This window comes from Myotis brandtii, unplaced genomic scaffold, assembly GCF_000412655.1.
Source record: "Myotis brandtii unplaced genomic scaffold, ASM41265v1 scaffold112, whole genome shotgun sequence".
Lineage (NCBI taxonomy): Eukaryota > Metazoa > Chordata > Mammalia > Chiroptera > Vespertilionidae > Myotis > Myotis brandtii.
The window spans coordinates 8770766-8798704 of NW_005353838.1; the positions used below are offsets into that span (position 1 = coordinate 8770766).

Below are 27939 nucleotides of genomic sequence, written 5' to 3' on the forward strand. Positions count from 1 at the left end.
AGCAATCAAAATCAACATCAAAACAGAGACAGACGATTACAGTTTACATTTTTAGAAAGAGCAATTTATTATAGTTTTTCTTTTGTGGCTCATTTATTTTTGTGTGTTCTATTTAAGAAATATTTCTTTAACTCCAATATATACATTTTCCCTGTTTTCTCCTAGAAGTTTTATAGTTTTAGATATTACATTTAAGTGTTTGATCTATTTTAAATACATTTTTGTAGGTGCTGTGAGGACCCAGGTCCCCCCGCCCCCATATGATCATTTCTTCCAGAACCACTTACTAAAAAAAAGGCTATTTCTTCTAATGAATGACCTTGGAACCTTTGTTGAAAATCAATTGCCCATAGATCTGAGGGTCTCCTGCTGGAGTCTGTATCCTATTCTATTGATCTATATATCTATATTTACTCTAATACCAAACCATGTTTAGTACTATAGTTTTATAGTTAGCCTTAAATCGGGCATCATAATTACTCCATATTTGTCCTTCTTTTCAGAATAATTTAACTTTCCAGATCTTCATTTGCTTTTGTATATACATTTAAAAATCAGTTTGTCAATTTTTACAAAAAAGCCTATTGGGATTTGATTGAAATTGCATTGAGTCAATAGATCAATTTGGGGAGAATCGACATCTGATTAATATCGAGTCTTCTGATAAATGAACACAGTTAATATCTCTACTTCTTTAGGTCCCTTTTTAATTTATCTCAGAGATGTTTTGTAATTTTCAGTATGCAGGCTACATTGTACTAATTTTCCCCCTAAGATTTTTGTATTATTGATGCTATTGTAAATATTTCAGTTTCCAATTATGGAATTTTGTTTCCAGCCAAGATGGTAACAGGACTGGATCTATCCTCTCTACTGAGGATATATAAATAAAAAGCTGAACAAAATACATACATAAAACAATGGTTTTCCAGTCATGGGATATCAGGCAATAGAAGACAGTGATATATGAGTGACTGGGAAAACGGGGTGAGCCCCGTGATTGCTCAGCTCATCACCTGGAGAGTGTTTCCCTGGCCACAGCAAAGAGGGCGGCACCTCTGGTAGAGCCCAGCAGCCTCCCTGATGAAGGATTCAGAGTTCATGGAGTCCACAGTGGCTAAGTTCGCAGGTCAGAGTACTGGAGAGACTAGAACTGCAGAGAGAGGCTTCTAGAAACCTGCAGAGTCTTCAGCTGAGTATTGACCAGTGTGTGCCGGAGAGGAAACTACGAGAGGTCAGGGAAAGAATCACTCAGAAAAGTTTAGAGTGAATACTACTTAGAGCTCATGCAGTGCCAAGAATGGTTTTTGTTCCTACCAGTCAAAGTAGAAAATCCTCATGAAGTTCATGAGCTCTAGGCTGAACGCTGCTTCGTTCCTACTTAACAGAGCTCAACAGCAAAACAAGTTGTTTCCATGTTTTCAAGTAATGTAAGTGCATTTCAGGACTAAACTCAAGACTATTTGGGAGTACAAAAATATTCAGACTTAAAAACATCAAATTCACACTGTCTGGCATCCAATAAAAATGACCAGATATACAAAGAAACAGGAAAATGTGACCTGTAATTAGGAGAAAATTCATTTTAGTGAAACTGACTCAGATGATAGGATTAGTGAACAAAGACATTAAAAGAGTTCCTATAACTATTCCTATGTTCAAGAAACAAGAAAGATGAAAATGTGAAGTGTGACATAAAAAATATTTTTTAAAAGACCTAAACTGAACTTCTAATGATGAAAACTATGACGTCTGGGTAAAGAAATTTACTAGATGGAATTAATGGCAGATTGAACACTGAAAAAAAAAACAAAGTAAAAAAATGGTAAACCTGAAGCAATAGAAACTACCCAAAATAAAACTCAGAGATTTAAAAAAAATACTGAAAACATAGCATTGGTGAGCTAATAAGTCATAATCAGTCCTAATGTAGTAATATAGGTACTCTAAGTTCCTTGAAGGAGAGGAGAGAGAGGGGAGCATAAAAAGTACTTGAAGAAATAGTGGCGGAACAGATTTTCAAGTTTGAGGAAGATTATAAACCTACAGATCCAAGAAGCTGAAGGCCTCTACCCTCCAAGCAACAACATGGATGAGCCCCAAAATAATTCTGAATGAAAGAAGCCAGGCCAAACAAGAACATAGTTTATGATTTCACATATGTAAAAATCTAGAAAAAGCAAACTAATTTATTGTGACAGAAACCAGATGGGGGTGGAGAAGGGGCATGGAGGGGTGAGAAGGAGGGATTAAAAGGGACAAAGACAACTTTTGAGGATGATGAGTACATTCATTTTCTTGACTGTGGAAATGGTTTCTTTAATGCATGTATGTGCATATACACTTTAAATACATGCAGTTTATTATATGTCAATTGTACCTCAACAAAACCAGTTTTTTATTGCTAGTATTAGATAGACATACAATTGATTTTTATATATCAACCCTGTATCCTGCAACTTTGCTAAACTCCCTGGTTCTAATGACTTTTTTTTATTGTTACTATTATAGTTTCTGGTGTGATTCAAATCAACAAGATTATCAAAGGTGATATTTAACGCCTGTGTCAGAGCTTTGCACACCGTCGAAGCACTCTGTGCGTTATTTTATTATCTGTAATAGAAATACCAGCCTTTTCATTCTCCTGGCTGCCTACACAGAGGGGGTTTCTGTGTAGAAGAGTAAGACCTGCACAAACTGAGACCGGAGCAATCACGTGAGAACAGTAATGCACACAGGACTCGAAACACCCCAGGGCTGGGTCGCCATCCTTCTCTAACAATTGCAGGAAGCGACTCAGATCCCTTTTCCTTAGACTCGTGTGCCAGTTCCCGTGGTGGGGAAGCCCCTGCATCCTGTCTGCTCAGTATTTGATGCTGGTGATAACAGCGCTGTGCTCTCCAAGAGCTGGGAACTGCACAGAACAGAAGTATTTATGGATTCCCTGGAAATGCCTGCTGAAAGCACCCTGGAGCCTCGCTAGAGAGCTCCCCCCACACAGGCATGCTTGCTGCTGCTCAGCTCGTGGGCTCTTGTCAATGCCAGCAGCACGGGGGCGGAGGTGGGGGGGTGGAGGGGGGTGGACACAGGAAGGGTTTTCTACAGAGCCCAGCTCACTTTCCTGGCTTGCTGTCCACAGCTTTCCATGACAGTCCCTATCCATCCCCTGGCCCTGCCACTGCAGTTCTCGGGTTCTACGGGACAGGAGTTAATGTTAGAATAACAGATTCTATTTATCCTTTCTGAGGAAATAATTAGCCAGTGTTGGTAAATTTACAGAGGATTCTCCCATCAACAGAGGATTATCCTAGAGAGCAAATAGGATGTGCTGAACTCCACACATTTATATTCCACTGCTTTTTTTTAGTGCTGGGAGCAAATATGACTGCATATGGACATCACGTTTCTCTTTCATCCTCTCAGGCATTTGATGTACGCTCCAGTGTCTGCTCGCTCTATGGATGGCAGTGGGACAAGTTAGGCTTCCAGCTATTCCTCAGGGGCCTTGGCTATGTTCACATCCCTCCCGTTTCTACAGCTCTCATTCCCCCTCTCATGGAGCTCATCTTTGCTCCAAATGTCTTCTTTAGCAGCACAGGACTTCAGCAGTGGGTGAACTCATTTTCTCCACGTTCAGAAATTATTCAGACTTCAAGGATTTTGGAATTTAAAGGGGATTCTTGGTTTCTGCATCAGGTCACCCATAACACAGTGCAACTTCTGTTTTTAAGTGGGATGAAACCCTTAAGAAACTTACTGAAAGGGCTCAGAAGGTTTTGTGGACATCAAATAGTTTTTAAAGAACAATATTTTGATGGTTTAATTATAAGAAAATAGGAAACATGCAGATTAAATTGACCCTAAAACACACATGGTTTTAAAAATAAAGGGCAGGGAATTCTGGCAGAATACATTTTTCCCCCCTGAATCTAAAACACATGAACAAAACCTAAAGGCCTGGTGAATTCAGAGAAGAGCCCTTGGACTCATGTGATCTGCCCTGCAGAACTCCGAGGAGACCACAGGCCCCTTCCCTGTGCTCTCGTCAACCCCTGTACCTGGGAATCACTTTGGCCTCTCAGTGTTCGCCTCTGAAAAGGGATAAAAGTACTAATTCCCTCCTCTTGTCAAGGTTTTCTTTTTCCTCCAATTCTAAATGAAAGTGTGTGCTTTTTGAATTCCTAACCCACACAAAGTTTTGTTTCCAAATAGATTATTTTCTTACCTGAAGGACTTTGATGACTTTTACTCTGTTTGGCTTCTTAATTGTCAGGGAGTTGAGAGCCACTCTGAACCGTGTAATTAATTGAGAAAGCCCAGTGTTTACATTCCTCTGACACTGTGGTTTTAATCTGTTCTAGCCACAGACACTTTTCATCAAATATTCAGTGGATTAAAGGGCACCTGTTCTGGAGGAGCCGGCAGGTGTCCCCTCCTCTCCTAAGGATCCTCCTTTCACATGGCAGACTGTAGGGAGTTCCAGCCGATAAAAAACTTGCTCATGGTGTCTTGTTTTGGTGTGTTTGGGAACTTCCTTGTGTGTGTACTTGTTATTGCCTTTGAAAAATTGTTTGCAGGGGTCTTTGAGACTTGTCACGAAGGCATGTTCCTCTGGAGGGCTTTTGCTTCTGCCTGGCTGTGGGCATTACCAGTTCTCCACCACCTTCAATCAAGTGCAGAGTTTGAGGTTCTCTGGAACATCCGGGCAAAACAAATCCAGGTGCAAATCCACATGAGCATTGGCCTGGGGTGGTAATATCTCAGAGTTAGCTTTCTTTCTTTATCCCTCTGCGCCGCCCCCCACTTTCCTTCCCTTCGCCACCTGTGGGTGTGGTGGAAGCTAGTTTACTTCTGGTTGACACATACTCTGGGGGCCCATTTAATGTGGGAAGGTTTTTTCCTTAGACTCCCCTTTGATATTGACCTTGAGCCTTGACATTCCCTTCTACTTGAGTCCCACAAAAGTTAGCAAATGCCTTCTGGATGCTCAGGTCTAGTTTCCCGTAGATTTTGACTTGGTAGTTCCTTGCAGCCTTGTTAGGTTGTTGATACATTCACGAGGGGGTTTTTTTGCTAATATTTTATCCAATATTTTTAGTTGTTTTCTATAGGAAATAGGAAATGTGGTCTGAAAATACTTATTCCACCATTTCTGTAAATAGAACTTCTCTAGATGTAAAACTGAGGTGAGAGTTTCCAAGCATATGATTGTCAACTAAATCATATCTCAAGGCAGAACTACATTAAGTCAGAGCTTCAAAGGTAGAACAAAGAGACCAGTTTCTGCTTCCCCTATACTGGTTGGCAGTGTATGTTCCACCAATTTGAGTTATTAAAATCCTGTAGCAGAGATTTCATGAGTATCCTACTTACCTGACTTCTATACCAGGTAATACTTATTATGGTATTATATATTATTTATATTCATACAATTATAAGGAATTTGGGATGTGGTCTATTTAAAAGGCTAAATTTAATTGGCCTATATTTTAGCTTGATGGAAGAAAAGCAATAACTCTGAGTTGAAAAAAATAGTATCAAGTCTCCCAATACAGAATTTCCCCTTTTGCCTGAGTTGGTGTTAAACTGGTTTCCATGCTCTACCTCTGTCATCTAAACAAAGAGGGTCCAACCCAATGTCCAGTGATATGGGCTCAAGCTCAAAGCCAACCACTAAAGCTTCAGAGTCAAAGGGTATTCTCAATGCAGAAAGCAGGGAGCAGAATGTGGGCTTGTACGGGGCCTTCCTGGAAGCAAAGACGGTGCTTGCAGAGTGATGACTAATGGCCTCAAAGTCAGGAAAATTTGAGCAGAAAACGAATGCTCTTCTACACTGATATTCCGTTTCCGACAATGGGCTTCTCAATGACGCCTGTCTATGCCTGGGGCTTACAGAGCAGTCACAGGGCCTGGCAAGCAAAGAAATGCTTTGTAATAGATGTGCAGTGGGATTTGTATGAATGAGGAAGTAATGGGTGAATGAACGAACGAACAGAATGTCCTTCCAGGTTGGCGGTGTTCCTCCTGCTCTTTCGAGCGTGTTTGTCACCCTTTTGCTTTGTGAAGTGCTTCTTGACTTACTAGAAATAAATGATGCTTTATTCACAATTCATGTCCTATGGCACAGCCCACAGACTACCAACATTCAGATTTCTCAAAGTATGGCCCACAGACCACCTACATCCAAATTACCTGGGGTGTTAGTCAAAACCGCTGACCCCTGGGCCCCATTTCTCAACTACTGCATCAGAATTTCTGGGAATGGGCTCAGGAAGCTGCACTTTTAACACAACCCCAGGTAATTCTATGGTATAAAGGGGTCGAGGAGCATTGTATTATGTGAACATTATCATCACATCAATAAACATTTATTAAGCAACTCCCATGTTCCTTGCATATTTTAGTTTCTTCTCTGAAGATAATCTGTAGGAAGTCTGTAACCTATTTTCATCTATTTTTATCAGGTTGTTTGATGCATTCTAGTGTTGAATGCATCTATTTGCCTTATCATCACAATCTTTATTAAAAATATCCACGCACATATTGTGCCATGATGACGTGTCTATAGAATGAGAAACACAGGCAGAAAGATTTCCCCTTAGATTCTAGACAGTTAAAACCTGAAATAGGGCAGCACCACTGAGGACACACAGTGCAGAACTTGAAGAGCTGGAGAGGAAGGGAGTTGTTCCTTTTAGTTTTCTATAGTTTGGAAATTCCTCCTATCTTGAAATAGTAATTCATTTAAGCAAGTTTGTCTTATCTCTGTCCAATATGGCTTCATGTAATAAAATGGAATTTCCTAATTAGCATTCCTTTCATAAATCGACATGGGATGAGTCCATAAGATTTGGCTTGACGAATTCTCTTTGTTCAGGAAAATCCCATGGCTGTAAAAGAAACGGGTTTCATTTTTGTTCTTAAGGAAAAAAGAATTTCTGGAAATAGGTCCATGTTTCTAAAAAGTAAGCTTGCATACAATTTTTCTTTCTGCCAAGTTCAGGAGCTTTCTAATGCAGGATAAACAGGGTCAGGTGGCACACTGAAGAGAGATTTGAATAGTTAACTGTGTTGCATGTGAGCAGAAAGCCTCCCCATTTCTACATAACATCCTGTGTAAAAGAAATGTGGACTGAAAGCACAATGACTTCGTGCAGTACATCCTTTGTTGCAGACAATAGGTAGGCAATTGATCAGTTGCTTTTTATAAGATGAGGCAAGTCTCAGCTGAATTTCAAACCTCATGTTAACAGCAATAAAAATATAAAGCAGTACTCATATGCAGACCCTGGCAGAGAGCCGCATAGCAGCGGATTCACTGTTTCCTTCATAGAGGCCTTACCATAGACTGGAAATCAGCTGAACTTGTAGGTTTGAGTCCTCGTTCATCATGTATGGTACTGGCCTGCCAAAGTGAACTGTGTTGCTGCACAAACACGAGGTCTCCAGGAAAACAGGGTTCTGACACGGGCACACCCAGGCTGAGCTGGGGAAGCACTTCAAGCGTGCTTTGTCAAGGAAAAGATGCTGATTCAAAGAAAGGCTGCCAGGAGCCTGGTGAAGAGGAGGATATAGAGACAGGAACCATCCTGGGCACTTGAGGTTCTATCACCCTTAGATGAGAAGCACTGCAGCTGCCCCACATAAAATATAATGTCTTTTCATTTATCAAGGTGCATTGGTGAACCATTGCCTGGCGTCACCCAGAATCTAATACCCAGCTCTGAGGAATATGCTCAATTGTCCACAAAGAAGAAATATCTTTTAAACAAATTTGGTTGATTCAGTGACCATTTAATAATTGCTCATTGCAATAATGACCCGATGTTCGATTTAGCTTCAGCTTTCCCAGAGGCAAGTAGAAGAAAGGTTTATAATCATATCAAATGAAATCTCCAGACCAGTTTCTGTGTACTGTACATTTTAAACAATGAAAGGGAAAATCCAAAGCATTTCTTTCAAGATTCAACTGTAGGACTTGTAGGCACGCATATGAGCAAAACCAATGGACACAGACAGTAGGGGGATGAGGGCTTGTGCTTGGGGGAGGGGGTAGCGAGGGAAAGGTAAATGGGGGAAAAAGGAGACTCATGTAATAATTTAAACAACAAAAAATTTAAAAAAATATTCAACTGTGAAATGGCAAAAGGGGTTAGGAATTGTATATTGCCCGGATGAGCACAGAATGCATACTCCAACCAACCAGGAGTCCATAGGAGATGTGTTCCATGGATTAGGACTATTCTCTCACTGGAAAGCATCTGGTGGTTGGAAAGTTTAAACATAAAAAAGTCCACCCACCAGCTGGATTCAGCTGCCTGAGTAATCCTGCCAATTCATCTGCAAAACACACAATCTATCTCACTTTCAAAAAAGGGGGAAGAGGAGAATCCTTCAATGAAGTAAAACAAATCTCACCATAGATTCAAAAAGGCCAAATAGATCTTGACTTTTTCTCCCTCTTATCTTTTTCTCCTGGCCTGTCTTATGTAACCAGGCTGCCCCTGGTTTATGTCTTTGGTATTCTCTTTCATCTAGTGGAATTTGTGTTGTGTCTTAAGAGCTCTTCCGAACCGTAAGTAGCATATTAATTAATTATTGGGTTAGTGAAACAAATTGCACATCAGTGTATTTTATAATTATCCTCCAATTAGATTTGGTTTATTGAGTTAGAGAAGAAGGAGAATGGGATTTCTGGTTAGACTAGAGGGAGCAGCATGCAGGGTTATGTTTCAAATTGGGAAATGTTTTGAGCTTTCTTATTAAATGAAATTAAGCAGTATAAGTATGTGCAGCAGCTGGAAGACTATACAGGGAAGGTGTTGCCAAGAATCAGATGCCATGTTCTTTCTTTGCATGATTTCTCCAACTTTTGGAAAATCTGTAGCTCGTGCACAAGGGTAAAATCCTGTCTGGAGAAGATATGCTACAAGAGGAAAGAAAAGGAGTTGACATGTTATTGGCATGGGGTCAATAATGCAAGGGGTCAGGAATTTAGAGTATTTCAGATGGCAGAACACTTCTGGGCCTGGGGTATAAAGGAAGGGAAACAGAAATCACAATGGACATGATGTTCAACATGTCATATGCCACAGAGTTCCCATTCAAGAAAAGAAACATTCCTTGAACATTTGGAAGTATCCCAATCTCCAAATTCTCTTCTCTGTACTTACCATATGATCTTCTCTCCTCTCCCACTTCTCCTGCTACATGTTTATATGTATACTCCTGAAATACTTACTTACTTTGGACCCTTTTTATTTATAAGCGTTTCTTCCCTACACCAGGGACCCTTCCTCATACAAGGACCCTACAACCCTAGATAATACCCTATACAGGGCTTGCCAATGCCTTATACCATCTGGTCATTGGCTCCTGTCACATGCCACCCTCCCTGTGTTGCCTCCAGGAGCCTCTTCCTCTTTTCTTTGAATCACTTGTAATGCAGCTGAGGCATTTGCTCAGAGTATAGCTCTCTCCCTGCTGGATCCTCCTTCTCCCCTCCACCTTTCCAGATTTCACCTGTCTTCAAGGTTCAGACAAATGCAACCTCTTTCAGGAAGCCACCCCTGCTTTCTCTACCCCCACAGACCAAGGTGCTTCTTTCTGAACTATTAGCTTGGCAATTTTCTGACTGCCATCATATACATCATTGTCTTATATTGTCACTAACAATTCAAGGCTCTACACTTAGTCTTTCCTACTTGACTGCTAGTCCCTTAAGTGGAAGGGGTTGGGTGCTCTAGGATAGTACCCACTCCGTAATTTGAGCTCAATAAATGCACAATGATGAATTTGTAAACAACAACAAAAAAGTTCTGAGAAATATTTTTTCTTTTTTCTATTAATATTAGCTCTATTAAATTTACTTTGTGAGATGCTTAACTACAACACTAATAAGTTATTAGCATTTAATTGCCATTAAGGAGGATTTAAAACATGTGGACTATTTCATTTGTTGGCATAATACTTATATTTTCTCATAAAATGAAATGGAATAATATTATCTTAAAGAAATTACATACTTTACCACATTCTTAAATCCACCTTTCCCTGTTACCTTCTTGCTATCAGAGAATAACTGATAAAGTTGCCACGTGACATAATTAGGAAAGGGAGAGACAAGGATATCACATTGGCTTTATGGTGCCTTCCCCACAAAAAATGTCCCAGGTTTGACCTCTTTCCTTCAACTGATACTCATCCATTGCCTCTGCTCCCCGTTTACAGGTTAGGGCTGGGCAAGAGCCCAGTGTGCTGTTTCATTAAGTCACAGCGCGATTGGAACATGCAGAGCGTATCTAGAGGAAGCTAAGTGGACCCAGCCAAACTAAAATGCATCTTGTTCACCAACCCATCCTCTCTTTTTCCCCTTTTCTCTGGATCAATCCCAGCTCTAATTAAAATGTAATATCCTCCTTATGCGATTCCTCCGAAAAGTTTGTGGAATGACCACATAATATAGAGCAGGTTTTCCAGATGTTCCCTGTCTTGGCGGCTATTCACATACACAGCATTCTCCTCCCTCCCTCACCCCCCAATTTCTCTTCTCTATACTTACCATATGACCTCCTCTTCCCGCCCACTCCTCTGCTATCCTCGATACACTGTGCATAACTTCCTGAGTCTTATTGTTATGCTTTCAGTGTATAAGAACCATTACTGAAGTGCAGCCGGCCAAGAAAAAAGTAATACTTGCCTCTGCAGAGCACTTTAATGCTATTTACAATGGAAAAAACAACTTTGAACTGCTTCCAAAATAACAGGCATTAAAATCACTTCTGTTTGCAGTTGAGATGGATTTTGCAATAACCTTTCCAAACCTGCTTCCTCCGAATGTTTTTCAGTTTGTAGAGTGGCTTTTTCAATGAGAATTGAAAATGGTGCCCACATAAACACTTGACATATGCCTCAAAAGGTAATTTTCCAACACTCAGATAGTCATTGGTGAAATGAGGGTCTGCAGTCACAAGATCTCAGTGAAGATTGTACAAGCATGAAAATATGGTAAAATAATGTTCCAAACTATCTATATATATAAAGAGCCAGAGGCCGTCACATCTGAAACAACCGAACGGATGACCAAACAGGCTGAGTGGGGCGACAAGGCCAGCAGGGGGGTTGATGAGGGACGACCAAATGACTGAACAGCTGCGTGGGGCAACCAGGCCGGTAGAGGGGGGCAGTGAGGGCAACCAGGCTGGCAGGGGCCATAGTTGGCGGCAACCAGGCTGGCAGAGGGAGGGCAGTGAGGGGTGACCAGGCCAGTGGGGGGAGGGGGCAGTTGGGGGCAACCAGGCTGGCAAAGGGGCAGTTAGGGGGGACCAGGCCAGCAGAGGGGAACAGTTGGGGGTGACAAGGCTGGCAGAGGGGGCAGTTGGAGGCAACCAGGTCAGCAGGGGGGGAAGTTAAAGGTGATCAGGCCGGCAGGGAGGTGAACAGTTAGGAGCTGGCAGTTGGACATCCCCTGAGGGGTCCCGGATTGGAGAGGGTGCAGGCTGGGCTGTGGAGATTTCCCCATGCATAAATTTCATGCACTGAGCCTCTAGTAATAATTGAAATGCCACAAATTAAAGGCTAGTTAGGGGCAATCAGGCAGGCAGGTAGGTGAGCAGTTAGGAGCCAGTGGTCCTGGATTGTGAGAGGGATGTCCAACTGCCGGTAGTTGGACATCACCTGAGGGATCCCAGATTGGAGATGGTGCAGGCTGGGCTGAGAGAAACCCCCTCCTGTGCACGAATTTTGTGCACCAGGCCTCTAGTACATTAATAAAAGCAGCCTCTATGACATAGCCATCAGGTTTGGGCTATGTTTGATAACGTGAGCACTTAGCACAGTTCCCATGAGTTCAATTTTCCATGCCTCTCCACAAACACCTGAGGGGTCCCAGATTGGAGATGGTACAGGCTGGGCTGAGAGAAACCCCCTCCTGTGCACGAATTTTGTGCACCAGGCCTCTAGTACATTAATAAAAGCAGCCTCTATGACATAGCCATCAGGTTTGGGCTATGTTTGATAACGTGAGCACTTAGCACAGTTCCCATGAGTTCAATTTTCCATGCCTCTCCACAAACATATTTTCCATAAACCTTATGCCCCTTCAGTCTTTTGATCTGGGTTCATTAAAATGGTATGAGGATTTCTTAGTGAGAGGTTGCAAAATGGCATTCTGTAAGCAAAATCCATGTTATTTTTAAAAAAATCTGTATAGTTTTACAAAATTCATGAATTAGTAGCTAATGTTTTACAGTTACAAGATTTCACTTGCAAATTTGAATCCTTGCCTTCTCTTGAGAGATTCTGTTGGCGTAGCATTGTCCTGCTGGCACCAGGTTAATGCCCTCCGCAGGGTGCAGGAGCTGTCTGCTCGCTGGAACTTCTAGTTCCAGGCATTATTTTCCTCCAGCTACCTGGTGTTTGAGTTTAACATTCTGAGTCATAACTTTCATTTCAGGTATTTTATAGACAGAAAGTCAACCAAGAAAGACTATTTTAAAGCCATATCTTTTAGTTTATAATAATAATAAAAAACCCCACTAAATTCTTCCTCTGGAGTATGTTTTTCATTTGTCCATATTCTTCATACTGGTTTCCCAAGTAAACTGAGATCCATCAGCATAACCTAGTGGTTAAGAGCAAGGACTTTGTAGTCATGCAGACTCAACTACTTTCTAGCTGTGTGGTGTTGGATAAATTGCTCTAAGCTCTTTGTGTCTCAGTTGCCTTATCTTTAAAATGGGAATACTCCATAACCCAGTTATTCTCAACTGTGGTGTGCATCAGAATCACCTGGAGGGCTTGATAAAACCTGGGTGGCTGGTCCTGTCTCCAGTGTTTTGGATTTAGTAGGTTGGGGTTGGGCCTGATAACATGTAACTTTTCTAACAAGTTCCCAGGTAATTCTGCTATTCCAGGAACCACACCTTGAGAACAACTGCTTAACCCATTAGACGAAGATTAAATGTAATAATTGTGTAAAGCACAGGGTTCAGTCAGCTAGTCATTTGATTGAAATAAAGTTATATTTAATTTGTTAGCGGTTCAACATTTAGCTCTTTACAAAACCTCACGAACAATTGAATTTTAACAAGTAGTATAGATTAATGGGGATTCCAGATATAATTATACTATTTCCTTTTTGAAACCTACATATTTTCATACTGCAAAAGAGAAAATCCACACTTTAACCTTGGTTTGGTCTTAACCTGGATCAGTCTCTTGTTTTACTACTGTAAGGGAAGAAATCACAGATTTGCCCAAGGTATTAGGAGGAAAAGTGAGCAAAAAAGGATCAACTTAGATTGCCACGAATGAGTCACATTTTGTTTTCCTACTTCCCCCTCCAGGCTTGGTGCACTCCCAGAATCTAAACCCATCAAGGGAGGAATAACCTTTGACCTTTATGGAACACAAAGCAATTGGTCCACTGGCCGAGTATCTGCTCCTTCCCCTTTCCCTGCAGTGCCTCAGTGATGATCAAAGAGAAGGGTGGCAGCCTGACATCAGACTCAGGAAGTGTGGGAGTGAGTTCTATGCGGACCTTAATCATTGGACAAGTATTTTCCTTCCTTCCTCCCTCACTCTCTCCCTCTCGCTCTCCCCTTTCTCTCTTTCTTTCCTATATTTGAACATTAAGTTTCATAGCAATATAGCATATGTTTTGCAATACTGACAACTGACACCTATTTAAAAGGGACTCTGGAACTCAATCCAGCTTACCTGATTCTGAAAAAACTGCCTCCTAGCCCTCCAGAAGTTTCTAATGCATGAGTCCTCTCCATGGCAAGCTGACCACCATGCAGTCTTTTATGAACAGTTCCAATAAACTCTTGCTCCAGAGACCATTGAGTCAAATATGGTTCTGACTTAGAGCGACCTTTGAGGTAGAAGCTCTGATATTTAAATTTAATTCTGCACCACCATTCCGGGGGCTAAATCAGTGTGCAAAAAGGGATCTGTACCCAGTAAAACTACAAGTAAGGCTGGGAAAGACCACATGACTTCCTTTTCCACCTAAGTCCTCCAAAATTGTCTCCAGATCTGTTTGACACTGTATCATTTGACATGACTTAGTCCATAAAACTTTACACATTTCTAATGGGCAACAGTAAGACCGGGAAGTGATTGTGGCATAAAACGGGAGAAAAAAAGTCACCAGACCATCAAATATGGACATTGTTTTCTAGCCAAATGCTCTATTAATGATAAATCAGCAGCCCCACATTAACACCGATGTGATAAAATATCTACTCCATTGATAAGTTTCCATTATAGGCAGAATCTGAAATGGCTCAATTACTCCACAAACCACTTCCAAATTCTGAATAATGTTTCATTTGTGATACATAAATAGAAGGCATTTTAGGAACATTTCAATAAATTTCATTTGGAGATTTTTCTTAAGTAGACCCAATTGGATTGGAAGACTTATAAAAACAGATTGATTTTTCCTGGTGCTGTTTACAGAGAGGCCAGGAAGGAAGCCGCAAGAAGCACTTTGCTGTTGACATTTTGAAGCTCTTATATCCTGTAACTTATTTTACATGATCAGATGATGGAGAGTATTAAGAGAAGAATGTTGAGGAAATAAAACTAGAGAAACAGGATGTATTTGTATAAAGAACCTGGGAGGGAGAGAAAGAATTCTTCTTTTCATTGCACCATTCATCGCCCCGCCCCCTTTTTCTTCCTGCTTATGAACCAAGTCAATGAACAGCTCTTTACAACACATGGAAGCTTAGAATTACATTGGTTTAAAGTGTGAGAGATTCAGTAACCTGGCCTAACAGCCAGCCAGTATCTTTTTCAACTTGAGAACAAGCAACCTGGTAGATCTCTTAAGTTCTCAACTAACTAACCGAAAAAGGTCTTCCCTTGGCTATTCAGGCCTCTCCACAGAAAGAAAGAAATGCAGTCCAACAGTGACAGTGGAGGTAGTGGAAAAACACATCCAAATGGCTATTATAACCTAATTCGAGGAGAGTTTTACTGTATCCTGTAATGATATTTAAAGATGTGTTTTGGCTTATGGTGGAATCCAATGTATGTAATGAATCACAGAAGAATAGAATTTTATTATTCTTGGAATTGGGTTGAAGCATCTGTCCTATCCTCCACCCCCTTCATTTTGAGACATGCCCAGATCCTCTCTACACTCCCCAATATTACCTTAAAGCACCCTTCCACAGCAGCCATGTGTGATGAGTATTCGGTACACCTCCCATAGCACGGCATCTGGGTTTTGGGATAACTTTCTAGACACAGTACTGGACCTTCCTCATGAAGCAATAGCAACCTTGCAAGAGTTTTTCCAGAGAAAAAGAAATATGAATTGGATCTCACAATCACCCAGACACAAGCGTGAACAGACCTGTTGTCAAACCAAATCAACATTTCTACTTCTGTTCTGACAACTATAAATTCAGAAGTCATCACCACATAAAGTGCCTCGTGTACAAATACTTGAACTCTGACTTCCTTTCAACAGCCTTAATGGTACTGCTTACCATATCAGTTTAATGCACCCTGCTGTTGTAATGTCATAAGTGACAATTTCCACTACAATCGTAGCCTTAGTTGCCAAGCCTACCTCCACAACACCTCTGTCACATAACATGTGGCCCTGATGGGTGCACCAGGAACCTCCCCTCAAAGCCCTCAGCTCCCTTAGGCCTTCCTCCTCTATTAGAATAAGGGGGCCTGCAACCCACCCCTGGAAAGTATAAACACGAAAATAATTAACCATCTCTTCTGTTCAGCTGTAACTTATATTTCCTGTGAGGGCAAATGGAGGGGGGAAATAATAAAAACAAGGCACAGAGACCCAAGTTCATTTGGAATGCTAGGAGTTCTTGGTGAAGATCATTAAAATGTGGTTTGAAATATTTTTGTTTTCTCATCAAGTCACTAGCCCTGTAATTGATGTCATAAAAAATATCTCTGTTCAGTTGCAGTGGGTTTCTTGGGTTCCATCAAGTTATCAATTATTTACATCCCAATGAAATGAAAGGGAGCTGTAAAGCAAGGTCCTAAAATGCCACCAAGGAGTCTAGGGTGGCCTTGTCAACCTTGTGCCCACGAAAAGGGCCCGGTGCTCTGTTTGGGAAAGTTCATTTCCCCTTCTCTATGTGGGTTTGTTGCTCCTCCTCATAGTCTCATTGGGCTTTTTGTTTGTTCATATCCTCCACAATTTGAACTCTTAAGGATGAGAGGAAAAACACCAATGCCTCCAGCTAACACAGCCTCTTCCTCTCTGGGTCTCTGGGCCTTTAACTGTTTCCTCCCTCATTCCCGTAGCAACCAGGGCATTTGTTCACTTACCAAAGTTCACAAGTCCAGATTTGACAGAACATCTTGTTTGCGAATGGTAGGATTTCATTGGTATGAGGAATCGTCTTTTCCTTCTATTATTTCCTCCTGCTTTAAATTTCCCTGCCCAGACCTTCTTTCCCCTTCATGTAGCAGAGTAACTCTAGCAGGACCAGGCTTCATACTATTATTACTTGTTTTCGGGGAAAACAGCAGAAAAAACTTGGTGGTCAGTTTTAAGAGCTGAACTTGGCCATTGTTCCTTTAGTGATATATCGAGATGTCTTGGTTAACACACAACCTTCACATATCTGGTAAAGAACTCTATGGGTATTGCTGGTAAAATCTGATATGCATCTCTTGCCAACTCGTTATTTCCAGGCTTCTTTGGGTTGGACTTTTATAGGCCGTATTGTAACAACTAGAGACAGTTGATGGAATCAGAGTTACTTCTAAACTCTAGAGTGCAATAAGCTTTAGCATTTCCATCATTCAGAGTGCAGATTCGCTTGTACACAAATCTGTTCCTAATCAGCCCATTTCTCTGATCTACAGAGCATACATTAGTTTGTTATAAATGAGGTGGCAGGTGAATGCCTGAACCTTTTGGAGAGCTGCAGCAGAGCTCTTTCCAGGACTGAGGAGGGCATACATATTACTGTTTCCCATCCAGTCAAAAGGAAGGTTTTGAGGACAGAGGGGGACATGCTTGTTAGACAGGACTGCAGCCACAATTCTTTCCTAATGCCGGACTTGCGTGTTCTATATTTACTGTTCCCTAGATATTTAAACATTTCAATTGGCATGGGGGTGTGGGGAAATTCTGCCAAATCCGGATCCTGAAAACCTCAGCAACTTGATTAACTTTGGAGCTTTGCAGTCATGTTTGCCAACAGGCATTATGCCATCCAGAATTTCACAACACACTGTAGTAATATAGATAACTAATATTCCTCTCCTCACTTCTTGAAAGAAAAAAAAAAGAATATTGTTCAGAACAGAAGGGAATGTGCTCATTTAATGCAGCTATAAGGAAGGAAAGAGGGACATTTTTGTGAAGTGATTAAAAGCAGCTTATACAATTAGTTGCCTGGGAGGAAGGGCCCAGCGGTTGTTGGGACTTCCGCTCAGTGGTCCAGTTTCCCGTGGGAAGGAGGGGCGGCCTGGCTGAGAGCTCTGCGTTTCCTGTCCAGAGGAAGCAGAAGGGATCCAGAAAAATAGGGAGAGAGGGACGGGGTAGGTAGAGGAAAGAAGCCCTCTCCAGCTTCCCCTTGATCCCAAACCAGGGGCCATACTTGACCGTTCTTTTAATAGAATGTGGTCCTGTCAAGGACAAATCAAGTGCAGCTTAAAAAAGCCTCTGCACATGATTTCAAAGATGAAAAAGAATAGGGGTTGCTCATATGGAGAAACCACTCCAAATGTTCTGAAATGTGGGAAGAGAGGACATGCATTTATAAGGAAGAAAATGGGTGCAGGTAGACCAAGTTAACTTGTTTTATTCTTAGCTCTACGGGATCTTTATTTTCTATTACAGGTCGTGATGAATGCTCTCATTTATGTCAAGCTTAATGTTTTTCAAAGAGTGTTCACACACATTGTGTCTGTTGTTCCTCAGGTTGGTGACCTGGCTGGTGTCCTGCTTCCCAGTGTAAGGCTCGAAGGGATAACTGAGTTGCCTGGTGTCAGGCAGTGCCAACTCAGAAAGAGAGCTCAGTCCCTTGGCTCCTGGTTATGGCTGCTCCAGAGCACAGCCTCGGTCTTCACAGCCTCCGCCATCCTCCCCGGCTCAGCAGGACTCAGTGCTGGTCCCTGTTCTCAGTGGCAACTTGGTAAACACTGATTGATGAATTAATTGGAACAGAGATAATGACTGCTCTCAAGTACCTACAACTAAAGTTGTTGTTTTCCTCGGGGATCTGCCCAGCCCAGATGTACCTAGGGTTGGCATTAGAAAAATAATGAACAATATCAGTGGATATTAGTGATTGAGGAAGCAGACTCTGCTCTTGCTCTAGACGCCACACTGAGATTCACACAATTAGAAGTTTATAGTCAACGGTGGGATGATACAATCCATTAATCTTTCTAACAGTTACACGGTTCCATTTGGACCAGGCTCAGCTCTTATAAAATGCAGACTCATTACACCGACTCAGACGGGAGCTGGCTGAACACATTCAAGGACAGTGCTACCACGCAAGCATATTTGAAAAACTATTTTGGTTTCTTACCATGAAATGGAAGTTAGGCAAATTCGCCAGAGAGTCAGTCCTTGTCCTTTGCTTGCCTTGTGCTTTGCTCCTCTGTCCTGCTTGCCTTGTCCACTCAGGCTGAGGATTCAAATACAAAGAGCAGGAGAGCATCTGTAATCATCTGCTCAGAAAATGTGGCTGAGGGATTTCACCAACGTGGATTTGAGATGGGCAGGTCCTGTTTGGGATGTAGTGGATAGGCAGTCAGTGTAAATGTGGTTACTCTGAGGATCAATTGGGTAATTTAGCCCCTCAAGTACTCTTTGGAGTTTGAAATATCCAGATGGACATATTAAAGAAAAGAGAATACGGTTTTTAAATCTTTAGACTTAGAATAATGAGGAGAACCCTATTCCACCTACATCTATTCTATTACAAAGAAGTACTTCTTGGTATTAAGGTCCTTTGAATATAATTTCATTCCTTATACCCAATTTTTTCAATGGAGAAGGTAATTCTGAGAAAGGTAAAATAACTGCCCCCAAAGTCACACAGCTGTGAAGTGAGCAGGTGAGAGTAATAATGGAACCCAGGGACTTATTCTTACTAAAGGCCATACTTTGACATTGACCTTGGACTGCTAGGAGATGTCATGCTATAAGCTATTATTAATCATTTCTACCTGGAGATTCAGGGAGAGAAGGGGAGTGAAGAGAGCAAAATGGGGAAGTTAGGAGATGGAAAGGACACACTTCACCTACTTTGCCGTTGGCCTAGTAATATTTGCTACTGGCCAGTCTCTATGATACTGTCCTGTAGTGGTTTCAATGGCTGTGGAGTTCTGATGCTGTGGTACTGGACTGTTCATTTAAAACCACTTTTAGGATCTTTTATATTCTCTTCTTGTGTTTCCATAAACCATAACCACTGTGATCAATATTTCCTATCAATATATTCTGATCATTGAGCACTGAGCCTGGTCTAGAAAGATTGTCCCTGGAATCCCTAACAGTGATGAACTCAATTCTTCATAATCTGCATGCAGATTGTCCGAGGCCAATTTTTATTGCCAGGTTGGTTTCTCCCCACCACACAAACCCTTCTGAGCCAGCAACTCTAATACTCTGTCACTGGGTGCTGAGGGAGGGCACATTAATTTTAATATTGGCTTTAGTCAAACCTCATTAGGAAGGTCAATATACCCCATTAAATAATATGTTTAAAACACTAAGTAAATAACCCTTAGATAATCCATAGTTTTGGATCATCAAGGCAGCTTTTTTTCTTCCAGTATCACAGCTAATTTAAGACTGCAGGGAAGGAGTTTTAAACACATTACTTTTGGCTTCAGCCCAACCTTGTTGCAATGTGATATTTAGAGCTCATGAATCAAGAGACAAGCATGTATGGCCAGGTGTGGTTTGACATAAAATTGTCTGTGAGACAATTGGTCTCTCTGTATGATAAATGGTCAAAAAACTCATTCACTTCTAACGTCTGTGCTTTAAAAGGTAAGGTAAATATACAGAAGGCTTCCTTTTCTTGGCATTTATCTTCTCAAGTGTGGAGGTCTGTTTGATTAATGTCTAGTCATTTAAGGAAAAAGATGTCTTCTTTAAGAAATGATTAGATCATGCTTCTGGGGATTTTTTTTATGTCCAATTACTTAAACTTAAAAAAAAACTTAAAAAAAATTTGTGTATGTTATGTCTACTCCGAGAGACCCTCTTACTCCTGAGGAACTTAATGGATGGATGGCGCTGTTTCCTGATGTGGATTCTTCTTTAGCTGGAGTCTCCCTCCATCTGCTGGCAGTGATGGCTTTGAACTCTGACAGTGCCTGAGTACTGAGTACTTGTGGGTAAGGGTCTCATTTGTTGGGCACCCACATACCAACGTATTGTTCCTTCATATTTTCATTTTGAAAATTTGAAAGAAAAATATTTGCTCTGATTTAGAAATCACATTCTACATTGTTAGCTATCTATAACATCAAGTCTGTTGCTTTCCATTATATTATTATCTAGTCTGGGCTTTGATTTTTGGTGTGTGTGTTGTTGTTGTTTTCCCCTAGTGAACTAACAGTTTCAAACATTATATAAATAGCCCAGTTCCATTTGCTAGTTCCCACCGTTCTTTAAAATCAAGATACCAGATAAAATAACGTTTGATGGCTAGAGTCTATTATCAGCTTATGACACAAGCCTGGTCTTTGAAAAGGCATAAATCAGATAACACGGTTCCAGTGATGCTGCACTCTTTTGATTTTTTAAAGCCTTCTGTCAAGGCTGCCTTTACCTGCATCTTTTGATAATAAGAGAATTAGATCATTGGCGTCATCACAAGATACATCTGGCAGCCGCTTTTCTTCATCATTATCATTACCAGGGGGTTGTGGTGTTGGATTTCTCTCAGTTCCATTTATTTTATGTCGTCTGCATGTTTCTGGATTCTCACAGCCTCTCTGTGTGCGTGCATGTGGGTGCATGTGCGTGGTGTAAGGAGACAGAGAGATGGACTGAGAGACAGAGAGAACTTGAAAAAAGTTGGCAAAGAGAACGGGCAGCAATGTGCTGAGGCTTCCTACCTGCTCTAGTCCTAACTGGATTATGTGTCTAGTAAGCAGCCGACCACGTCCAAGCAGCCACTTCTGCCCTGTCAGTTCTTAGCAGAGCACACTGCATCCGTTGGCACTCTTCCTGGTTTTTCTATCCCCTCTCTGCCCATATAACCACCCTCTTTAAGAATCAGAGGCTCTGTGCAACATAGAAATATCTCACATTTCTCTCTCTCTCTTTTTAAAATCCTCACCTGAAGATATTTTTTCAATTGATTTTTAGAGGGAGTGAAAGGGAAGGAGGAGGGGAAGAGAGAGAGAGAAAGAGAAAAATTGATGTACAGACTGACTGGTTGCCTCCTGCACACACTCTGGGGCCAGGGCTTGAAACAGCAACCAAGGTACATGCCCTTGATCAGGAATCAAACACACAACCCTTGGGTCTGCAGGCTGATGCTCTAACCTCTGAGAAAAACCAGCCAGGGCTCTCTATCTTTCAAGCATCACATTTTAGACTTAGCTGCACAAGAAGAAACACATTCTCTTTGTTTCCATATAAAGCTATCAGTCACTCTTCATCATGTCAAAGGTTCTGCTTTTGTTCAGCAAAGATGAGCAGCAGATCCTGTCCTCACAGAGTCAACAGTTTAGTCATTTTCTCGGTTTAAATGGAAGTCAGCCTAAGAGGGAAGTGACTGGTCAAAGAACATTGGGTGGTCAATGAGAAGGATGTGAACTGGACTCAGGAAAGGATTGTTGCAAGGGTCCAGGTGGTAGGGTGCAGAGAGTAGGAACTACTTGATGTTCTAGTAGAAGTGAGTATATGGGTGCCAACCATTTGTCCCATTCATGCATCACTCCCCTCAGGATGCAGCGTGAGCATCTTTATGGCTTTTCTGGGTCATTTGTCACCTTGGTCAGGAGATTGCAGGACTCCTTGACTCATGGCCCCACCAGAATGTGCACAGTGCAGGAGGGCTGTGTATGTAATTTCCTTTAGAAATGGCAGGGGACTGCCATCAAAAGAAAGAGGCTGCCTAAAAGATCTCCTTGTCATTTCCTACTGTGCTTGGGCCTAGATTTAATAGGACTAGTTGGTTATTTTTTTCACACAGGTAGTAGATAAATGCTGAAGAAGATGCCAGGAGGAAATAGAATCTTGAAGGAAAGCAAAGGCACAGATTCTCTCAATTCTTGGTGACTTCTTGATGTGACATGTCACATTAATTTAACTCCATTAAGTGTTGCTCACCTACTTTATAACTTTAGGCTTGATCCCTGTATAGAAAACATTGTTTCAATTTTTAGAAATTTGCCTGCTGCATTTGCTAGACCTGAAATCGATAGCTGTAGTGTGTTATCAGGGGGAGTGCAGCGGTGGGGGAATTGGGTGCTGCCGCAAAATAGGTGGGTAGCGTGGGGCAACTCAATTTTTCTGAGACTCAGTTTTTCTCATTTGTAAAATTAGCATAACAATGTCTATTTCTGGACTGATGTGAAGCTGAGAGGATTATAAATGGGAATATAAGTGAAATCCCTTACATGTAGTAGATGCTCAGCAAATTGTAGATATGATTGTTGTGTTGTTATAGAAACCTCCTTGCTTTTCTTCCAGCATATCTCAATTATTATGGCCTTAAGCTCTTGTCAACTCCTGAACCTCCTCCATTCAGACAAAAGCAGCCTAAACAATGAGATAATTCATCATCTCAATAATAACTTGAAATAAATAAAAGAAGCTGGGAGTAGGACGACCGCAAATTAATAAATTCAGCAATTGATTGATGTCATCAAGGCCCCAGGCTCTTTCATTCTGCCGTTCTCAGCAGGTTGGCTTTGTTCCGAGGTGTGTCCTTTCCTAGTTACAGCATTGCTGTTCCAGCACCAGCTATCACGTCCTCACACAGCAGTGTATTTCTTTTTGTCAAAAAATAAGATTTTTCCAGAATCCCTGGGCCTGAGGAGACTTTTTCCCTCCAGTTCCATTTGGGAGCTGCCCCACAACTCTGAGATCTCCCCTTAGGACCGCAAAGTGATGTGGCTGTCCAAGACCTTACATCTTCCCTCTCTTCGGGGAAAATTGCGAGTGTGTCTGGTGGTAGCACCTGCTTCCGGATGCACTGTCTCTTTCTCTCTCTTAACCTTAACAAGATCACATGCCTAGACCCGCACCAGTCTATGCACAGAGAATACAAGTTAATTGGTGTCTACCTCTGAAATTAGGGTTAGACAAACCACATGTCTAAGAATGGAGAAATCTCCTTTCTTGCAATAGGACACTATTTGGTGGGAGATGGGGATGTTAGTGACTATTCTGGGGAGGCAGCAAATAAATGTCTACTCCACCCCTCCCCCCGTAGCAATCCCTGAACGTAGAGAGCTTAGTAATTAAAGCTCAGTGTACTGCTCTCATTAACTGCCATAGTACATTTAAATGAAATCAACTACATGTATTCTGTGCCAACTTATGCCATGCCATGTGCCTGTTGAGGGGGGGCAATGAAAAAGAAAGGCAAACCCTGTCCTTAAAGCTCAGGCTAATATTATCTCATATAACTAAATGGTCTCTTGGTATTTTTCTTTCCACATGTTATCCCCTGACCTATACTGTATGCATCATGAGGGCAAGAGCCTTGTCTGATTCAGGACATATTTGCCCAGATCCTTCCCTCTACCCCCACAGCACCTGAACCACACACACAGGGGTCACACAGAAGATGGGTGGACTGTTTGATTGGTGGCATTGAATGACTCCCAACACAGAACACTGCCTGTCCTCTAGTTCTCCTTCCTTTTTTGGTTGGTTTTTGTATTGTGGTAGAGATTGCCAGTGGTCACCAATCTTTAGTTCCTCTTTCCTTCCTGAGCTCATAACTGAATTATTCTTCCTGTCACCCTGGTGTCCAAGTGAAACCACGAGAATGAGTTCTGGTGGGTGGAATGTGGGCAGAAGCTACACTGGCTGCCACCACAGCTAGCCATAAAGCCTTCTGTGAACCCTTCCAAGTTCTCCCCTTGCTGGACATGAGATCCTTTGACATCCTAGAACAGTGATGGCGAACCTATGACACACGTGTCAGAGGTGACACGCGAACTCATTTTTTTGGTTGATTTTTCTTTGTTAAATGGCATTTAAATATATAAAATAAATATCAAAAATATAAATCTTTGTTTTAATATGGTTTCAAATATAAAAAAATTTCTACATGTGACATGGCACCAGAGTTAAGTTAGGGTTTTTCAAAATGCTGACACACCGAGCTCCAAAGGTTCGCCATCACTGTCCTAGAAGACAGAAGATCCTCCTGGTGGAAGGGCCCCAGACACTTGTATCACTGCTTAGAAGAAGTGTCCACAGAAAAGCTGCCTGGTCAGGGACACTCACACGACTCTGTGTGAATAAGCACCTGAGATTTGTTACACTATGAGCTTCATACCCTGACATTTCTTTTTAAGAGAGCAAGTCTGGTTCTAGTAGTTTTCAAAAGCATCTTTTGATTTATAAGAAAAACTCTTAAAAAACTATGTGAGAAAAGAAAAACTCTAAGAAGTTGCTGTCTTTGAAAAGAAAATACACATGAGCAATGAGCAAAGCACTGATAACATCTTCAGGTATATCATCCAACATTCTGCAGGATGGTCAAAGAGAATATACTCTTCCAGTAATGGTTGGGACATTTGCATTACCCTCAATTTGGGGGAGAAATCATTATAAATGGTTCTGTTTGCACATTAGTGAAATCCCTTGATCCCACTGTGTGCTTGTCATCTAACTGCTCGTTTGCAGGTATTCAACATTTCTAATAAGAGTATTCCCTTACCAGATTTTAAGTCATTACTGTTTTTTTTATAATGGATTCATAATTTCTTAATTGTCCTAATGTTCTTTCTTACCTATTCTTGTTAAAATCCGATTAAAATATGAATAATTTCAGCATCCCAAGCATTCTGGAAACAAAATGAAATCCAGGCTTAGGTTCAAATGAAAGCCAGAAGAGGAAGACAGAATGGACAGTTCTAGATTAACCTCAACTGAATCTGACTAGGCCTAGATGCATCCCCATGCCACTCTGAATGTGGTCATGTTAGAGCCAGTAGTGATCACTTAGTTATCAGCCCTCAGTTATTGATGAGGCAAAGGGCTGCACAGTTCGATAGTGATGAAGGCAGGATTAGTTTGGGCCTAACAGTTTCCATTAAATGAGCTCTGAGAAATTAAACCTGTGTATGACAGTGAGCTGTCACTCTCTCCAGGACTGTCCCCCCTCTCAGGTTTCCTCCTCTGCCGCTAACCTAGAGTCCTAGCACAAGGCATCCAAACACCGTGGCTTACTGTGAGGCTGATGCTCAGGGTACTATGGCATTTAGTGAGAGCAGTACACTGAGCTCAGTAATTCTGCCCAACCAATGAGTCCAAATAAACCTTTTGACAATATACTTGTGAAAGTCTCTTTTTATCAGCATCCCCTCCATTTTCTGTTCCTCAGTTCATGAGCTGTTCTCCCTTAAAGTGTCTCTGGACAAAACAAGATGGAAAGAATTCTATTCCCTGCCATCATTGAGATACTTCCCTCTTCCATGGGGCAACATTCTTCTATCAATTAGGAGAGTCACTCCCATCTAGTATACTTTTGCTTAAGACTTATGAACATCCCTTCCCCTCAGTTCAAGAATATCTAACTCCTGTCTCAGATGATCCGCTAACCAGCTATGTAACATTGAACTAAACTTCTCACCTTTAGGTTCCCATTTGTAAAATTAGGGGTTAATTTAGAATGCCATTATCACTTCTGGTGTGATTAATTAATCACTCATTTCAACAATATTTGAAAGCCACTGTGGAAAGCCCTGGAAATAAAAAATAAATAAATAAGAAAGAAATATTTCCTGCCTCTGAGAAGCTCCCAATCTGGCTTAAAGTCCATGCTTCCTAGATGGGGTGAAGAAAATGGATGGGTAACCAGTTCCACTGGGAAACATTGGATCTAGGAACATCCATTGAATCTGTCTGGATTTTTAAGATTCCTTTGGCACTTTTGTTCTTATAATTATTCTAGATCATGTTCTTGAGACTTGAATTACCTTTTCTTTAAATCCTCATTCAAGGATAGTTTATTGATGAGAGAAAGAGAGAGAGAGAGCGCACGTGCGCGCACGAGAGAGAGAGAGAGAGAGAGAGAGAGGGAGAGAGAGAGAGAGAAACATTAATGTGAGAGGGAAACATCAATTGGTTGCCTTCCATCCACACCCTGATTGGGGACTGAACCCACAAACCTAAGCATATGCCCTAACTAGGAATCAAACCCACAACCTTTATGGTATATGGGATGATGCTCCAACCAACTGAGCCACCCACTCAGGGCAAACATTTTTTTCTTTATCTTTCATCTATTTCGCATTCTCCTTTCCAGTTTTCTTCCCTGTAGACCATCAATATTTAAGAATTAAGTTTTAGCCCTGACTGGTTTGGCTCAGTGGATAGAGCGCCGGCCTGCGGACTGAAGGGTCCCGGGTTCGATTCCAGTCGGGGGCATGTACCTTGGTTGCGGGCACATCCCCAGCACGGGGTGTGCAGGAGGCAGCTGATCGATGTTTCTCTCTCATCGATGTTTCTGTCTCTCTATCCCTCTCCCTTCCTCTTTGTAAAAAAAATCAATAAAATATATTTTTAAAAAAAAGAATTAAGTTTTAGATTCTCTACACAGGTTACCCTTTGATGCCCTTATCCTGGCCTCCAATCCTACCTACACAGAAATTGTTCTTAATTGCACAAGTGTATGTTTATTTACTATACTAAAGTTCCTCTTATATTTTTACTTTACCCAGTAGTTTTCTTAATGTTGTCATAAAATTGTACCCAAATGCCCTAGCCAGTTTTGCTCAGTGGGTAGAGCATTGGCTCTCAGACTGAAGAGTCCCAGATTTGATTCTGGTCAAGGGTGAGTACCGGGTTATAGTCTGGATCTCTGGGCTCCGTGGAGGTACATGAGGGAGGCAACCAATCAATGTGTCTCTCTCACATTGATGTTTCTCTCTCTGTCTCTCCTGCTCCCTTCCACTTTCTCTAAAATATCCTAAGGTGAGGATTAATAAAAACAACAAAAATTTTTGCCCAATTGATCAAAGGAAAGTAGTTCCTTCTCTCTGCTTCTATTCCACTTTAAAATTCTAGATACTTGTCAATCATATCATACAGAGGTCAGAGGAAGCTTGATGGAATGGTAGAGGCAGCCCGGGGAAGCCTACCTATCCAAAGCTTCCTGAAAGCCTGTGTTTGGTCTGCTGATGTGGAACCTCTACAGTCCATCTTGCTCACTCACCTCAGGCTGCTCTGATGCTCTGCAAATCCAAAACATGTCCACCAGCTGGTCTCTATTTCTGTCTTCTCTTTTCTTCATTTGCTGTTGGCAGTGGATAAATCAGAGATTACCTGAGTCAATTTGGACTTCAGTTTCTTAATTATGTCATATCATCTTAGCCTGGAGATGGTTTTCCCGCAATATGACTGTTGTAATCTTTCATAGTAGCCTCTACCTCTGGCTTATTCTGGGTTTTGCACATGGACTCAGCAAGCAAAGAGTCCGGGTTCATCTGGGACCCAGATGGGAGTTCTTCTAGGTCATCTACCAGAACAGACCCAGGCTTTATATTCACTGGCCCAAGATGGTTCATATTCATTATTTTGGAGTGTATTAGTCAGGACTGTCTTGGTTATAAGAAACAGAAAACCTACCTCTAGGCTGACTTAAATTAAAAAAAAAAAAAGAAATAGATGACATAACAATAAAAAAATCTGGGTGCATTTTAGATGTGACTGGATCCTAGAGTTCAAATTAATTCGGCCTCAGTCTCACTCTTACTTACTCTCCCATCTGTTGG

General features: G+C 41.5%; 1 long non-coding RNA gene across 2 annotated transcripts; it reads right to left on the reverse strand.

Moving 5' to 3' along the window:
- Nucleotides 1-4434: 4434 nt before the first annotated feature.
- LOC102243971 lies at nucleotides 4435-27457 on the reverse strand. 2 transcript variants are annotated; one of them, XR_001363695.1, is made up of 3 exons: nucleotides 27381-27457; nucleotides 18543-18741; nucleotides 4435-4744 (listed from the first exon to the last, which is right to left on the reverse strand). It is a non-coding gene; the product is annotated as an uncharacterized LOC102243971 (long non-coding RNA). The 2 variants fall into 2 exon arrangements; XR_313083.2 differs by lacking the exon at nucleotides 4435-4744 and adding an exon at nucleotides 17828-18246.
- Between the last annotated feature and the right edge of the window lie 482 nt (nucleotides 27458-27939).